At 40.3% G+C, this 15,814-nt stretch overlaps 3 long non-coding RNA genes across 3 annotated transcripts in view; 1 reads left to right on the forward strand and 2 right to left on the reverse strand.

Annotated features, from left to right (window-relative positions):
* The window catches only part of LOC111947463 (uncharacterized), a 152,021-nt gene that overhangs the window by 123,803 nt on the left and 12,404 nt on the right, over positions 1-15,814 (forward strand). The gene's annotated exons all lie outside the window — the stretch shown is intronic.
* LOC144994924 (uncharacterized) overlaps positions 1-15,814 on the reverse strand; it is a 591,488-nt gene that overhangs the window by 56,462 nt on the left and 519,212 nt on the right. The gene's annotated exons all lie outside the window — the stretch shown is intronic.
* Positions 337-15,814, reverse strand: part of LOC144994926 (uncharacterized) — a 405,433-nt gene continuing 389,955 nt past the window's right edge. The window contains exon 3 of the long non-coding RNA XR_013658653.1: positions 337-2,917. This is a non-coding gene — a long non-coding RNA (uncharacterized LOC144994926). The remainder of the gene's footprint in view (positions 2,918-15,814) is intronic.

Below are 15,814 nucleotides of genomic sequence, written 5' to 3' on the forward strand. Positions count from 1 at the left end.
ATGGATTAGCTGCAGATTTGGACTTTTTGTCAGTTTAAAGGTGTTTAGACAAAGTTCTGACCAGAAGCTTTCATCTGTGCTGATGCTCAAATCTGCATCCCATTTTTTTGTTGGAAGGGCAATATTGTTATCTAAATTACATAAAAGTTTGTATATTTTGGAGAGAGTTCTATTCATTGAAAAATTAATCAGAGTGGTAACTACATCTGGTAGCTTTAAATCGTCGTCTTTAATTTTATACTTTTTAGTAATACTTGATTTAAGTTGCTGATATTCCAAGAAGTTATTAATTCCATGTTTGTCTTGAAGTTCCTGGGGGGTTATGAATCTTCTATCAATAATTACGTGCTCTAGTTGTTTTATGCCCCCTGCTTGCCAAGCTGGGAAGTGAATCATTTTTTTGTTAATAAGGATGTCCGGGTTGTTCCAGATGGGTGTCATTTTGCACGGTTGAATTGATGATTTTGATATTTTGAGAAATTCCCACCAGGCTGTTAAGGTGGCATTTATATTAATGCTTTTGAAACAATCCTGTTTTTTAACTGTTTGGCTAATAAATGGTAGCTGTGACAGGTTGATCTTTCCACATAACGCCTGTTCCAAGTCTAACCATGAGTTGGTTTCTGGATTATTTTTTAACCATTTTAAGATGTATTGTAATCTATTTGCAAGAAAGTATTTGTGGAAGTTAGGTAATTCTAATCCTCCACAGTTTTTTGCAGATTTTAAAGTTTTTAGACTAATTCTTGCAGGTTTGTTGTTCCATAGAAAGCTTGATATGGATGAGTCTAATGTTTTGAACCATTTTAATGGTGGTTGTGTGGGAATCATTGAGAAGAGATAATTAACCTTGGGTAAGATTTTCATTTTAACCGTGGCTACCTTGCCCATAAGGGACAAAGGCAGGTTGGTCCAGCGTGTTAGATCGTCCTGTATGCTTTTCAGTAATGGGGTGTGGTTTAGCTGCACCAGTTCTGATAGTTTGGGGGAAAAGTAGATGCCCAGATATTTGATATTTCCTGTTTTAACTGGAATTGTGAGTCTTTGTTCCATATTCCTGTTGAGTGGTAATAAAACAGACTTATTCCAATTAATGGAATAGTCTGATATGGAGGAGAATTCATTTATGATCATTGCTGTTTCATTTACAGAATGTAAATTCCTTAAAAACAGTAATATGTCATCCGCATAAAGACTAATTTTATGATGGCTGTGTTTGGTTTTTATTCCTATAATGCTCTCATTCTGTCTTATTGCTGCAGCTAAAGGCTCAATGAATATAGCAAAAAGAGAAGGAGAGAGTGGGCAGCCCTGTCTGGTTCCTCTTCCAAGAAAAAACCTGTTTGAGGTCTGTTTATTAGTTCTAACTGATGCATTGGGGTTGTGATATAATATTTTGATCCAATTGATGAATGCTTCTCCAAAACCAAACTTCTGGAGGGCAGCAATAAGGAACTTCCAATTAACTCTGTCAAAGGCTTTTTCAGCATCCAGCGATAGTACCGTCATTTCCTGGTTTTTAATGGTGGCAAAGTCTATTATATTAACTAGTCTACGGACATTATCATCCGAGTGTCTGCCTTTGATGAATCCAGTCTGGTCGAAGTGAATTATGTGAGGAGTGATTTTTTCTATTCTCTGTGCTAGTGCTTTGCAGATAATTTTTACATCTGCATTGATTAGAGAAATAGGGCGATAGCTTGAAGGACTAGTGGGATCTTTGTCTGGTTTTAGAAGAAGAATTATGTTGGCTGAGTTCATGTTAGGTGGCATTGATTGGCTCTCATTAATAGATGTGACAGTTTTATAAAATGTTGGTGCCAGTTGTTCCCAGAATTCTTTATAAAACTCAGCAGGAAAGCCGTCAGGCCCTGGTGCTTTACCATTGGGCATAAGTAACAGAGCTTCATGAAGTTCAGACGGCGAGAGCGGAGAATCTAAGTTTGTGATTTGATCCTCATTTAGCCTGGGTAGGTTTACATTATTAAGAAATGAGTCAATACTTTGCTCTGACGGATTGATCTGCGGTGTGTACAGGTTTTTATAAAAGTTTTCAAATGCGTTATTAATTTTGACCGGGTCATGGGTGACATTTCCTGTTTGGTCCATAATAGAGGTGATTGATGATTTTTCTCTGTTAATTTTAAGCTGATTAGCCAGAAATTTGCCAGATTTATTAGAGTTTTCAAATCTTTCAAGTCGTAGCCTTTGTATTTGAAATTGTGTTTGTTTATTAATGATGTCATTTAACTGCAGCTTTAAATTTTTCAGATCTCTCAGAATGTGTTCCTGTGCAGAAGCAGCATAAGCAGTCTCCAGGGTTTTGATTTTATTTTCTAATTCTAATAAATCTGCTTTCTCTTTGCGTTTTTTGTGCGTTGAATAAGAAATGATTTTCCCTCTCATGACTGCCTTTGCTGTTTCCCAAAGAACGCACGGTGGGATGTCTGGAGTATTGTTGAAGTCTAAGAAGGTTGCCCACTCTTTTTTAAAGAATTCAAGAAATTCCTGGTCCTTTAACAGAGACGTATTAAACCTCCAGGTTGTACCAGAGGGTGTGGATTTTTCCCTAGAAATGTTTACAGAGACTGGTGCATGATCACTGATAATAATTGGATGGATATTGGAGCTTTGAATATTTTTTAAAAGAGAGTTACTGATTAATAAATAGTCTAAACGGGAGTGTGAATAGTGAACTGGAGAAAAAAAGGTGAACCCTTTAGTGTTTGGGTGACATGAGCGCCACGCGTCGCAGAGACCCAGATCATTCATGTACTGCTTTAGAATACTTGCAGATCGCCATGTACGCTGATTTGCTGCTGTGCTGAGTCTGTCAAGTTCAGGGTCCAAAACAAGGTTGAAGTCTCCTCCTATAATGATTGTGGAGTCAGAGTGAACTGAGAGTGAGGTGAAGAATCTGTGAAAGAAGGAAGAGTCGTCAACATTAGGACCATAAATACTCACTATACAAAAGTCCTTATTCTGAATGGATATATTAATGATTACAAATCTGCCTTCTGGGTCAGTAACTGTATCCTTATGAGTAAAATTAAGATTTTTATTAATTAAAACAGCAACTCCTCGTTGTTTGGAGTTGTAACTGGCAGAGTATATAACTGGAAATTGTAAGCAGCACATAAGGTGATCCAAAGAATTTGATAAATGGGTCTCCTGCAGTAGAGCTATATCTGCTTTTAGACCATCCAGGTGATTTAACACTTTCAGTCTCTTTGGCTCAGAGCCAAGTCCACGCACATTCCAGCTAACGATGTTAAGACTGTTCATAACTGCTCTGACTGAAAAGGTGTAAAGCTAAGTAGTGCTTGTGTACCAGTCCGTGTGCGCGTGCCCGCATTAAGAAGCGCTGTGCGCGTGAACGTTTTCTGGCTATGTGAGCTGCGTGTCGCGTGCGTCCTATGAGAGCCTGTGTGAGGTGATTGCAGTATGTCGGCGTGTGTGTGCGGGATCGCATGTGCACGCCCCTGTGTGCGCTTGTGTGTGCGCGCGCCCGTTCCGTGCATAAATAAATACTTACCGAGGATGAGTTGCTTCCAGGTGATTTACATATAATGAGGGGGGAGAGGGGGGGGGGGGGAGAGTAAAGGAAAGAAAAAAAGAGATAGAAGGGAAAACGAAAACAACAACAAAACAACAATAGAAACATCAGTGGGACTGAGGTGACGAAGAAAAAAAAAAAGACTGTTTTCCTGCGATCGAGGTGTGGATTATTGATGATCCGGTTTTCCATTCATTGAAGTAAGTTTAGCGGGTTTCTTCTGGGCAGCGCAGATGTTCTCAGCGCGGATCTGAAAGCCTTCAGCACAGCCAGGGGGTGATCTCCGGGTCCCGGAACAGCCGGCCGTCCACGTAAAGTTTGTCAACGGCCACAATCGCTCTCGAACCAGCAGCAAGATGCTTCCTCCTCAGCGGGAACAGGATCTTCCTTCTACGGAGGATTTCTGCCGGGAACTGGTCATTAACGCTGTAATGCGTGCCTCTCAGTTCCCGTCCGCGGCCCTTCACCAACTCCTTCTGTTTGAAATGTTCGAATTTAGCCACAATAGGACGCGGGCGCTGGTGGTCGGACCTTCTTCCTCCGAGGCGGTGAACCCTGTGGAAGGAGATCTTCTGCACCTCCTCCTTGGGGAGCTTCAGGTGGACCTGTAAAAAGGATCTGACGGTGGCCTCGGGGTCTTCTCCTACCTCCTCTGGAACCCCCGCGACCACTAGGTTGTCCCTCATGCTCCTCGACTGAAGATCCAGGAGGGTTTCCTTTATGGATCGGTTCTCCTCTGAGAGACGGGCGGTGTCATTGCTCAGGGTCTTCACGGTCTCTCTGAGGGCCTGGTTCTCCGCTGCGAGCTCCCGCACCTGCTGCTGGCTGAATTCCAGAGACTCCCGCAGACCTTGAAATTCTCTATGGAGGATCTCCAGCAAATTGAGGCGGCCATCAAAGCTGGAGAGCTTTTTGTCAATCGAATCCAGGATATCGCTCATTCCGCTGCCTGGAGAGGACACAGCCCCGGGAGAGTCCTCAGGCCGTTCACGCTTGGCGGAGGGGGTGGTGGTGGCGGTTCTGGGCTTCACCATGTTGCAGGTATTAAAACACTCGTCAATGAAATTCTCCAGGTCCTCCAGGCTGACAGAAGCTTAATACTCTTAACAGGTTGTGTTAGTTAGCAGGAAATATTTTAATATGGCGGAAAAATGAAACAAGATCGAAAATGTTTGTTCAAATGCTTACGCGCCGCCAAGTCGACTCACCACACTCGTCTCGCTGGGTCTCGCGATACTACAGCATCACCCCTACTACAGCATCACCCCCAAACCGCCTGAAACCGGTCTTAACCCTTGTGCTATCTTAGATGACCCCACCCTTACTTTGACGTGTTCTCCCTACCATGACAAAGGTGGATAAAGGTGGAGAGGATTTAATGTAATCCATGGACATCAGTGAAGATCACAAATCATTGAAGAAAAAAGGTTCAGAGCATGATGACCCAACTCCCAATGTTAAAGTGCCTAGGATAGCACAAGGGTTACACATGTTCATAGCGACACATGAATGCGAAAGTTTTGAACACCGAAGCCTGAAAGGCATGTTTACATAGACTTTACATAGACTTTTCATAAACACATAGTAATAAAAATTTTGACTTTAGCAGATGTACTTTCATGATTAGCTTCTTCATCAAAGATGGAAAACAAGACCTATGTTTAGGTGCAATTCACTAAATGACCACAAGGGTTTGCAAAACAAAGATAAGAGTTAGGAATTCTTGAATGAAATGCCATTTTACTGTGACTAATAACAGAGGGTATTCAATAAATAAAGATTTATAAGGTAAATTAATGGCATTTTTAACAGAAGTCCAAACTGTTTGCACCAATTTAATTGATAGTGTTTTTTTTTTTTTTTTTTTTGCTTAAATAAAGTGGCAAACAATTCATCATTTAAAGGCTTAAACATAGAGTTACAAAGTCAACGTGGCTCACACAAATCTAAACACAAACACTGTTTAGAGTGAATGCTGTGCAAAGGAGCTCTAGAGTGGCTGGTGAACAGCATTGGACTGTCTTGCTAACTGCGGTTTGGCTACCTTTGAGCAGATAAAGAGAGAGAAACAGCTTAAAAAGGCTCCACAGCTGCATCAGTCAGACTCACCTGGCACTGCTCCCTGCAATTTTGCCCCACCTCCTTGCTCCACAGCTGAGCAAAAACCTCATCCTACCGCTAAGTACCCTTCAAGGACTGTCTGAGGCTGGAGAGCCATCCAGCTTAACCCACACAAATGACCTGTTGAACCTGCTGGGATAAAAAGTCAACAGACCTAGATTTTGACACATTCCCTGGACTTTGTCTCCAAGTGGAAATTGCCAGAATGTAGCTTCTTTTTCACAGTGGTGCTGTAAATGTCTCTGTGCCTGGGGCTAATTCTTTTGTGATAACTCTGTGAGTAAATTGAGATTCTCCACCAAGCCAAAGACAGCACTTAATTTTTACTTGGGCTTTGACCTTAGTTGCGGTTTCCCTTAATTGGGTAAGGAACACGAAGGGGTGTCCAGTTGAAAAAAAAAACACCTATAACCCTTGTGCTATCTTAGATGACCCCACCCTTACTTTGACGTGTTATTCCTACCATGACAAAGCCGGATAAAGGTGGAAAGATTTCATATAATCCATGGACACCAGTGAAGATCACAAATCATTGAAGAGAAAAGGTTTAGCGCACTGTCTAGTGGGTCTAGATGACCCAACTCCCAATGTTAAAGTGCCTAGGATAGCATAAGGGTTACAGTAAGGAAATCTCAGTAGACATTTTCAATCTCCTGCTCCATAAGCACCTAATAGTCAAGTCATTTAACCCACATGTGGTTTATATAGAAGTGAAATTATAAAATGAAGACCTGTTAAAAGAATCAAGCAGATTGTCAGGCACTTTAACATTGGGAGTTGGGTCATCTAGACCCACTAGACAGTGTTCTGAACCTTTTTTCTTCAATGATACGTGAACCTCACTGGTGTCCATGGATTACATGAAATCTTTCCACCTTTATCCACCTTTTTCATGGTAGGGAGAACACGTCAACGTAAAGGTGGGGTCATCTGAAATAGCACAAGGGTTACACAAGGCACATTTCTTTTAAGTAAAAAGAAAGCCGTGTACGTGATAAATGTTTTGGGGGTCTTATATGTTTGCTGCAGATGGTTTAATGCAAGCGCATTTTGCCCCCTTCCCAACATATTGTCCAGTCTGTGATCCTGTGGTAAATGTGCACCATGGTACATTCCATAATTTGTGTTGGTCAAACGTTAAACTCCTAAAGAATTCATCTGAAGACCCTACACAATTTATGCAAAAATCTGTGTTATTATAATATTACAAAAATAAATGTAAAAAAATGTTCTAACTGTACTTTAGGACTTTTTTTCTCCATCTTTGATGGTCCAGAGCTTCAGAAAATCAACCAGTTTCCATTAACAGAAGTAATCTGTTCAAAACATTTCATAAAATATAGAAATATGTTGTAAAATGTTTTTGAGTAATAAAGGCAGGTACTTAGGCTTTTATGTGCTGAGTACATTATATTTATGTACAAGCTTTGACTTTAAAAAGGAGGCAGCTGTTTCAAGCCTTCAACCACATGCTTTTGAAGCTTCAGGTAATGACAGACACCTGTTGCTAGCATGACCAGCTGCCCTTTTGTGTCATCTCATAGCAATCAGCATGGGCTCTGCAGTGCACAGAGGAGTCTTGCCCCCTCTGAGGGAGAAGTGAGCCACTTGCTCAGTGAAGGGGAACCTTTGGCCTCAGTGCCACAGGAGGGGGAGACTGTTCTTACACCTGGTTGTGGAAGCTTGCAGCAGGAGGCGGGGTTCTCCACAGTCCTGTGATTAGACATGGAGCTGCCTTTCACATTGTGTGCCAAAGGATTGATGACCCCCTCAGGGACTGAGCCCAGTGCCAGCCAACATCAGCAGCCATCCAGCTGTGTCTTACTGCAATGCGCCAAGCCCAGACATCAGCGATGAACTAGCGACTGCTTTGCACAAGGGTGGAAAGAATGAAGGACAACCGTAGACTTGATGCTTTATTACCTCCATCAGATCAATTCTATAAGTCACTGCCAGAATGTGTGCAACAGCCCGTCCCAGGATTTCTCTCTAAAGCACCTGGAGAAGTCATTATAAGCCCATTTGAAAGTGTAAAAGAGCTGCCATGTTTGATGCAAACTACTTACTGAGCAGTTTTTTTTTAACATAAAAACTGTCAGCTGTAGTTTCCATCCAAAATATGTCCCCTTTAAATCTCATTTCAGGAAGGTTTTGGTAGATATTTTTTCGCTAGATGCCCTTCTGTATTTTATCCGGGCTGGGGACTGACACAGGGGACCAGGACTTGGGCATCCTTGTGGATACATAGTTAGTCTTGCCTAACGCTCCACATTGAATGAAGCTCCCTTTGCACACTGGGAATCAAACCCTGATTTCCCTCATGTGCTAGTCCAGCACTTAACTAATGAGCTATCCAGACGCTGTTTCAATGAATTAAAATAATTTCTCAACTTTCTGTTTTATTTTCCCCCAACATTTTTTATACTTTTCTGCTTTCACTTTTGAATTGACACCAGCAAACCCTTTCACATCAAAAACTCAGTTGTAAGCTAAAGGAAAACTCTTAAAACCAGTAAATCATCTCCATGGAGGCAGAACTTTTTTTTTCAAGCTTTGTTAAATGTCACATATGTAGATGGCAAAAATGAGAGATTGCTAACACTGCTTCATTCTATTGCTTCTACTTTTATTTTTTTTTCATTGGCTTGTCACATGCTGCCAACTTGTCAACACAAATGCAAGAGGAGGAATGCTTAACATCAGGTTTTTGGTGTTGTGATTTTGTGTTTTGGCATCTTTATGAACAGAATAAAGTCTTTGTGACATTTGTGAAAACATTCTGGAATCTTCGTTTAAACAATGACAAAAAGGCGTTTTTCGACTTTACTTATCTAAAATGTTTTGAAGATGGAATGTGACGGATGCTGACAAATAACAACAGCATCATTGTTGACAAAGAATAAGAAATCATCAAAACAAGCTTCTTTAAGCATTGCAGAAATAACAAAAGCAATACTTCTACATGAAATCTCTAAATTATTTGCTTTGCCCCTATATTGTGCATGGGCTGTCATTACCCCGGGCTTTGCTACGCTTTGCGCTGTTTCTGTGTTATGGTAATTTTTGGAAATCTAATGTTGAGAGATTTTGCTAAATCATTAAATAATTGATTTAGCAATAGATTTTTAAAAAGATAGATTAGGACATTTAAAAACATGTTGTAAAAGTTCATTATGTGGAAGTAGTGGATGTATATTGAATTCTATATTAGAGGTGCCAATTATTTTTCAAGAATTTCTACACAGGTAGATTGACAAGGTCTATAGCCAATCAGAACGTAAAACTTAATGCACTGTTAGAAAAGAAAAAATAGAAAAACATAAAATAGCAGTTTGAGGATTGGTGGCATGTATGTGGGTTGTGAAATGAAGGTGATCCAGAGAGTTAACAGATATATTTGGTGGCTGAAGGTGTGTGAGAATCCTTGGCCTGGAAAAGCATGAGTCCAGTGTTCATATTTTTGCTTTACTGACATGGCTAGCATGTGGTTGAAGGCTTGAAACAGCTGCCTCCTTTTTAAAGTCAAAGCTTGTATTGAGATATAAATATAATGTCCTCAGCACATAAAAGCCCAAGTACCTGCCTTTATTACTCAAAAACATATTACAACATATTTCAATATTTTATGAAATGTTTTGAACAGATTACTTCTGTTAATGGAAACTGGTTGATTTTCTGAAGCTCTGGACCATCAAAGATGGAGAAAAAAAAAGTCCTAAAGTACAGTTAGAACGTTTTTTTACATTTATTTTTGTAATATTATAATAACACAGATTTTTGCATAAATTGTGTAGGGTCTTCAGATGAATTCTTTAGGAGTTTAACGTTTGACCAACACAAATTATGGAATGTACCATGGTGCACATTTACCACAGGGTCACAGACTGGACAATATGTTGGGAAGGGGGCAAAATGGACTTGCATTAAACCATCTGCAGCAAACATATGAGACCCCCAAAACATTTATCATGTACATGGCTTTCTTTTTACTTAAAAGAAATGTGCCTTGTGTAAGCTCACACTTAAGGAGGCTGCAAAACACTCAAACTGTTGAAGGTTTTGCACAATAATTCGCAAATTTATCGTTATCGTGTTACAAAGCTGTGCAATAGGCATGTCGCTAAGACGTTGAAAACTGCGAGGAATGTTTTTTTAAATGTGCTAAAACCATCTTAGGTAGCTTGAAGTATTAAATGAATCAAATAAATCCCTTAATGCATTTGACCAATCGGATGGACTCTTTCACGTTGTTAACCAATCAGATGGAGCCCTTTTATCTTAGATGCTCGCCTCCTGTGTAGACGTGGGCCAGTTGGAGTGCAATTGATGTTATGTTGACTTTTCTTTAAATTAAACTGTTGCAGTGAAATAGAAATGCTTTTCTTGGTTGTTTTGCTATTTGCTCATGTATCGCAACGTAAATGGTCATTGCAATACTGATCACTAATGTCGCAAATTTTCCTCGTATCTTGAAGCCCTAGTTTTCATTCATTCTTAGAAATTTTTACGGCACTCGATTATGGAATTGTAGATTCGGACATTATCCATCTTGCGCTGGATTGCCCTTTTTTGTTGACAATCTTTTAACAATTGTCCAATCTAAGGTAAATTACTTCAATAAAACAATATTCACATGACTTGATTTACTACTATAAAGCAGTTGAGCACTTGTGATTAATATTTTTAAAGATATTGGACAATTTGGGTTTGGTGCAACTGCAGGCTAAAACAAAACGCTTTCCGCCACATCTAATCGGCGTTCATCACTCGCGCATAAATTCTTTTTAAACTGCTATCCCACAGATTATTTATAGTCATTTTAGTAATATTGTGGTAGGTAAATTTCCATCCATTATTTTTCTTAAGATTTTTCTTAAGATGTAATCCACGTGGCTGAATGTGTACCTTGGCCCAGCACTCCACCTGAAGACAGTGAAAACAGATGTCTCTGTGACCAATTCTTCATCAGTGATGAATATTTTCCTCCTGAACCAGCAGGTTGTGCAGAGTTTTAGCTTGTTTGTGATCTTTATCAATGTACCAGTGAAAACACATTCAGAAGATAAAATTGCTGCTTTTTTAAATGTATTTCTTTTTTTCTAAACTGGATGATGAAATCAGCAGCAGTGAGGTGACAGATGATAGGAGCAGCACTGATGAAGACTCTGATGAGGTGCGCCGTAAACATCACAACACACTAGTGCTGAAGCTGCAGGAAGGAAACCAAAATTCTTCTAATGCAAAATTCTTTACAATTTTTCAATGCACAAAGTCACGTGTTTATAATGTGTGTTTTTTTAGTTCATGTTAGTACATATTAGTTTTGTCAGTCATTAGAATGAAAAATTTGGAAATAAATGTGTTGCATAGATGCAAGTCTTTTCACGCTGAAGATGGGAACAGGTGTTTGTTTTTTGTCACATTTACTATCTTGACCTAATTTAGAATCTACTTGAATACAAAATACATGATTTAAAAAAAGTTTCAACCATGTTAAAAAATTGTCATAACTGTAAATAAATTCTGCTGTAATGGGTTAATCCCTTACAAGCGAATGGTTAGTAAAGATGAAACTCTTTTTGGCCACACTTTAGATTGGTGTGGCTGCAAAACACTCAATAAACTATTAACAAACACAGTTTTTACATTTATTATTAACTCACAAGGCATTTGTAGAACTTTAAAAAATGTTAATAAATATTTTATATTGAATTAAAACCTGCTAATAAATGTCTCCATGAGCAGCTTAGTACCATATTACTAATATTTGTCCTCGTATAAGTAGTTTCTTAAGGAATCTTTTAATGTCTTTATGAGTACCGTAAATTCCGGACTACTAAGCGCACCCGATTACAAGCCGCATCCACCCATTTTCACGTGTTTGACTGCTTTTATACATACTCAAGCCGCGTCAGAGTACAAGCCGCGCATGTGTTAGGCAATATAGTCATCCTGACAGACCACGGCCTGCATCCCAGACTGAGTGCAATTCATTAGCACATTGTGGGTGGTGCCAGCTTTGCCTCTGGCTCATGTATTTGAGTGTATCGACATCTGTCAAACAGCATGGACCTCTATTCTGTTCACAAGTTCCTCAGTTATGGTGTTTTTATTTCATTTTTTTTTTACTTATTGACAATCTAGGTATCATACATAAAATTACAAACAGTAACCATATAATCAACATTACATCCCTCAGGCCCGGCTCGCCACACTGTTGTATGTGTTTAAGAATGAGCAAGTATCAGCAGCGCATGAAGGGGGGGGGACGGGAAAAGCTCTCGTTCCGCTTGTGTCGCGGCAGCGTTATGGGAGTAACAGGACTGGTTAAAAAACACACCGGTCAAATAAAGCAGCGGCGACTGATAAGCGCGCGCCTCAGCGCGATACGCGCGCCTCAGTGCGGCGCGTGCGTCAGAATTCAGAAGCCTCTGCACTCCGCGGACGCCTCTGCGCTCTGCTCCCGCCCCGCGCGTTGACCAAACTCATAGATCTGAGTTTGGTCAACGTCCTTTGACACAGAGTCTAGGATAGAGCTGGCCTTCCTGACCAGCTTATCTGGTCATTTCTGGATCTGTGCTGCTCGCTAACAGTATCCTGTGTGCACGTGTTTGTGGATGCTTGCTGTCTGTGTGTCCATCAGCCTCAGAGGTAATGTGAAGTGGCAGTAAGCAAGGAGGTCTGGCACTTTTCAACACTGACAATATGTTACCACATCCACTGATGGATAGACTGAGTGAACGGCTTTGAAACACAAAAAAGGAAGAAAACAGCAAGAGATTCAAAAGCCCTTTTAAAAGCAATAAGGCTGTAACCCTTGTGCTATCCTAGGCATTTTAACATTGGGAGTTGGGTCATCTAGACCTGCTAGACAGTGCGCTAAACTTTTTTTCTTTAATGATTTGTGATCTTCACTGGTGTCCATGGATTACATGAAATCTTTCCACCTTTATCCACCTTTGTCATGGTAGGGAGAAGACGTCAATGTAAGGGTGGGGTCATCTAAGATAGCACAAGGGTTAATACTGTACGTTTTGTGTGTGAGGGGCGGGTGCGTTGTTACGTGTGGGAGCCATCAGACTGCCATCGGCCCCGCAGCTCAATCAGCAGGAGAAGATTTCTCCAGCTCACACGGAGGCTGTGAGTTTTTCAAAGCAAAATTCCGCTTTTACGGTTTCCTTAGAAACCGTAAATGGAGTGTAAATTCACTCCATGCGCTGTTCTCTCCGTCACGCAGCAAACCGGCTTTTGCCTTTTCCAAACCCGTTGGTGACGGTGGACTTTTTTACGCTGCTTTTAACGATTGCTTTTAACTTGAAAGCTTCATCATATTGTAGCGGCGATCACGTGCACGTTGGGTCTAATGGCCCCAAAGGATTCTGGGATGCGGCCGGGCATGCGTGTTTCGTTTTGTTGAACCATGACTGAAGTGTCTAAGACCTGAAGTGAAGTCCATGCTGTTTGGCTGCTAAGAGGTGTGTTGAATCAAAATGCCTCGTGCTTGGTGTTAGATAGAGAATTCAAACTATTCACTGAGTTCGAAAGTACGTACATGGCGGCCGCCAATTAAATCCATAAATTAGCCGCGTCACTGAATAAGCCGCAGGGCTGTAAGCGCAGGAAAAAAGTAGCGGCTTGTAGTCCGGAAATTACGGTATTTTATTTCAAACTCGGAAGTCATTTGTAAGACATTAACAAATTCTAACTAGTGCATTTATAAGCAGCTTATATCACATTACTAATGCTTGTTAATATCTAATGAGTAGTTTATTAAGGAAGTTATTAGAAAGCGTTACCAGATGTTCAAAAAGTAAAAGAGGTTATTTGGAAATTTAAAAAAATGACCTGAATTGTAGACATATATGACATGTTTCTTTCCAAATGTATTCGTTAATCAAAAAGAAAAAGACGGTTTAAAAACCCAAACACTCTCTTGGATTCTGTTGCCCTCATACGTGAAAAGCAAAAATGTAATTTAGACTTGAGTCATTTCTGCTGCAAACTCGATGCTCTGCTGAGAGGACCGGTGAGACTTCCAGCATTTAAAAGGTTTCCCTCACCCACAGACATAAATGTTAACAAGTTTATTTTGACAGCTCTGAAACTGCTGAGATTCCGTTTGAGTGTATGTCGAGCCAGTATAAAACCAAAGCTGCAACCATCCATTTAAGACCGACCTTTTCAGAAAAACGTATTCTTCTCAAACATCCTCCACAACAGTGAAAGCCCATTTTGTTTTGCTTCAAATTTAAATGGAGGTGAACTGAGTCCCGTCTCTTCTTTTCCACACTCTTTCAAATCAATCAAAATGATTCACTGCACTTCTTGTTGATTAATTATAATTTGGGCGGGTGGTTCCAGCAAAAACAAAGCGATTCAAGCGTTTGAGGATCTCAGAGAGTAAGATAAAACTATGATTCAGCCTTTTATAAAACATAAATGTGAAAACAGGTTTCTTTTTGACAGTGTTCGTTAAAATGTCAAGAGCAGGAAGACGTGTTTTTTTTTTTTTTTTGTTTCCGAATTCCTTCCTCGTACATAGCTTCATAAACAAAAAGTTAACTTTGAAGATCTAAGGATGTAAAATTTGTGGCTCCACCCACAGTTATTGTTGAATTGAATGAAACTATATAAATGTCATAGACAAGAAATTCACTGGTCATAGCAGCAGAAGAGAAAAACAAATAAACGAAAAATAAGTAAATAAATAAATGGATAAATAAAGAACTACAGTTGATGACCTATTTACGCAGAAGAGTTGTGCAGTCTGATGGCAGTGGGAATAAATGACCCACTGTAATGCTCCTTCCTGAGTCTTTGATGAAAGGACCTTCCCAGTCAGTGGGTGAGAGCATTGACTGTATATGGGAACTGGACTGAGTGCCCCCTCCCACCTGGCATTCCAAACAGGAAGTGCCTGCTGGTTCAGAGAAAAACCAAAATCACCAAGACTTCTATAGCGAAAAACTCAGCTATGACTCAGTCATTCTATTTGTCAGAATAATCATTCTTGCTCTGCTACCTTTTTTAAGCATGATCTTAATAAACCCAATTCTTTTTCCAGGATTTTCTTTTCTTTATTGCAAGTTATTCAAGTTATAAACTGACCAATCAGATACCTCCATAAAAGTGAGTACCTGCTGGCCCCCGTGTCCAACATTCAAAACAGATTTTGGTGTTGCCCGCTTTCAAGTGGTAGGTGTGGACATCAAAAAAGATCACTCCTGATTGATGAGAGTGGTTGCCATAGAAACGTTGATTCAGACCGACCATTGCTTACTAACAAAGTCTGGCTACATTATGGAGACATCTACAGTATATCGCAACAAAATTAAACTGAATTGATTTTCTTTTGCTGGAGAGGTCACACTCACTTGGTCCAGTTCTTTTACACTGTTAACCCTTATGCTATCCTTGGCATTTTAACATTGGGAGTTGGGTCATCTAGACCCACTAGACAGTGCGCTAATCCTTTTTTCTTCAATGCTTTGTGATCTTCACTGGTGTCCATGGATTACATGAAATCTTTCCACCTTTATCCACCTTTGTCATGGTAGGGAGAACACGTCAATGTAAGGGTGGGGTCATCATCGGATAGCACAAGGGTTGATGGATGAGGGCTACTCTCCATAATAGATCTGAGTTTGGTCAACGTCCTTTGACACAGAGTCTAGGATAGAGCTGGCCTTCCTGACCAGCTTATCTGGTCATTTCTGGATCTGTGCTGCTCGCTTACAGTATCCTGTGTGTACGTGTTTGTGGATGCTTGCTGTCTGTGTGTCCATCAGCCTCAGAGGTAATGTGAAGTGGCAGTAAGCAAGGAGGTCTGGCACTTTTCAACACTGACAATATGTTACCACATCCACTGATGGATAGACTGAGTGAACGGCTTTGAAACACAAAAAAGGAAGAAAACAGCAAGAGATTCAAAAGCCCTTTTAAAAGCAATAAGGCTGTAACCCTTGTGCTATCCTAGGCATTTTAACATTGGGAGTTGGGTCATCTAGACCCACTAGACAGTGCGCTAAACCTTTTTTCTTTGATGCTTTGTGATCTTCACTGGTGTCCATGGATTACATGAAATCTTTCCACCTTTATCCACTTTTGTCATGGTAGGGAGAACACGTCAATGTAAGG

Source organism: Oryzias latipes, chromosome 10 (assembly GCF_053564925.1).
Source record: "Oryzias latipes strain Hd-rR chromosome 10, Olatipes_Hd-rR_3.1".
NCBI lineage: Eukaryota > Metazoa > Chordata > Actinopteri > Beloniformes > Adrianichthyidae > Oryzias > Oryzias latipes.